This window comes from Anopheles merus, unplaced genomic scaffold (genome assembly GCF_017562075.2).
Source record: "Anopheles merus strain MAF unplaced genomic scaffold, AmerM5.1 LNR4000540, whole genome shotgun sequence".
Taxonomy (NCBI): domain Eukaryota; kingdom Metazoa; phylum Arthropoda; class Insecta; order Diptera; family Culicidae; genus Anopheles; species Anopheles merus.
In genome coordinates, this window is record NW_024428120.1 from 32,501 (window position 1) to 35,000 (window position 2,500).

A 2,500-nucleotide genomic window follows, 5' to 3' on the forward strand; every position below is an offset into this window, starting at 1 on the left:
CCTACATAGGCACACGCTTTTGTAGAGAGCATATCAAGACGTGAAGTGTTATGTTGGAGGTCGAGTGCGCTGCTTACCAAACTTTGAACGCGGTAACTTGTACTCGGCACCGACATGGACACTTCCAAACCCAAGGAATGAGTTGTGAGTTTTACTAAGAGAAACAGGTAATTGGCAGCGTTACCTATAAGTCTTGATATGTGCGGGGAGTTCCTTAAGGTTCTTCCTCCCAGAGATCGTCACTATCTGGGACGTACATTAATTTGTACCTACATAGGCACACGCTTTTGTAGAGAGCATATCAAGACGTGAAGTGTTATGTTGGAGGTCGAGTGCGCTGCTTACCAAACTTTGAACGCGGTAACTTGTACTCGGCACCGACATGGACACTTCCAAACCCAAGGAATGAGTTGTGAGTTTTACTAAGAGAAACAGGTAATTGGCAGCGTTACCTATAATTCTTGATATGTGCGGGGAGTTCCTTAAGGTTCTTCCTCCCAGAGATCGTCACTATCTGGGACGTACATTAATTTGTACCTACATAGGCACACGCTTTTGTAGAGAGCATATCAAGACGTGAAGGGTTATGTTGGAGGTTGAGTGCGCTGCTTACCAAACTTTGAACGCGGTAACTTGTACTCGGCACCGACATGGACACTTCCAAACCCAAGGAATGAGTTGTGAGTTTTACTAAGAGAAACAGGTATTGGCAGCGTTACCTATAATTCTTGATATGTGCGGGGAGTTCCTTAAGGTTCTTCCTCCCAGAGATCGTCACTATCTGGGACGTACATTAATTTGTACCTACATAGCGCACGCTTTTGTAGAGAGCATATCAAGACGTGAAGGGTTATGTTGGAGGTTGAGTGCGCTGCTTACCAAACTTTGAACGCGGTAACTTGTACTCGGCACCGACATGGACACTTCCAAACCCAAGGAATGAGTTGTGAGTTTTACTAAGAGAAACAGGTAATTGGCAGCGTTACCTATAATTCTTGATATGTGCGGGGAGTTCCTTAAGGTTCTTCCTCCCAGAGATCGTCACTATCTGGGACGTACATTAATTTGTACCTACATAGGCACACGCTTTTGTAGAGAGCATATCAAGACGTGAAGGGTTATGTTGGAGGTCGAGTGCGCTGCTTACCAAACTTTGAACGCGGTAACTTGTACTCGGCACCGACATGGACACTTCCAAACCCAAGGAATGAGTTGTGAGTTTTACTAAGAGAAACAGGTAATTGGCAGCGTTACCTATAATTCTTGATATGTGCGGGGAGTTCCTTAAGGTTCTTCCTCCCAGAGATCGTCACTATCTGGGACGTACATTAATTTGTACCTACATAGGCACACGCTTTTGTAGAGAGCATATCAAGACGTGAAGGGTTATGTTGGAGGTTGAGTGCGCTGCTTACCAAACTTTGAACGCGGTAACTTGTACTCGGCACCGACATGGACACTTCCAAACCCAAGGAATGAGTTGTGAGTTTTACTAAGAGAAACAGGTAATTGGCAGCGTTACCTATAATTCTTGATATGTGCGGGGAGTTCCTTAAGGTTCTTCCTCCCAGAGATCGTCACTATCTGGGACGTACATTAATTTGTACCTACATAGGCACACGCTTTTGTAGAGAGCATATCAAGACGTGAAGTGTTATGTTGGAGGTCGAGTGCGCTGCTTACCAAACTTTGAACGCGGTAACTTGTACTCGGCACCGACATGGACACTTCCAAACCCAAGGAATGAGTTGTGAGTTTTACTAAGAGAAACAGGTATTGGCAGCGTTACCTATAATTCTTGATATGTGCGGGGAGTTCCTTAAGGTTCTTCCTCCCAGAGATCGTCACTATCTGGGACGTACATTAATTTGTACCTACATAGGCGCACGCTTTTGTAGAGAGCATATCAAGACGTGAAGGTTATGTTGGAGGTTGAGTGCGCTGCTTACCAAACTTTGAACGCGGTAACTTGTACTCGGCACCGACATGGACACTTCCAAACCCAAGGTGAGTTTGTAATTGGCGGGATATGTTTCCTTAAGGTTCTTCCTCCCAGAGATCGTCACTATCTGGGACGTACATTAATTTGTACCTACATAGCGCACGCTTTTGTAGAGAGCATATCAAGACGTGAAGGGTTATGTTGGAGGTCGAGTGCGCTGCTTACCAAACTTTGAACGCGGTAACTTGTACTCGGCACCGACATGGACACTTCCAAACCCAAGGAATGAGTTGTGAGTTTTACTAAGAGAAATAGGTGATTGGCCGTTCTCACCTATAAGTCTTGATATGTGCGGGGAGTTCCTTAAGGTTCTTCCTCCCAGAGATCGTCACTATCTGGGACGTACATTAATTTGTACCTGCATTAGCGCACGCTTTTGTAGAGAGCATATCAAGACACGGGACGTGTTGTGTTGGAGGTCGAGTGCGCTGCTTACCAAACTTTGAACGCGGTAACTTGTACTCGGCGCCGGCATGGACACGCCCAAACCCTAGTCTT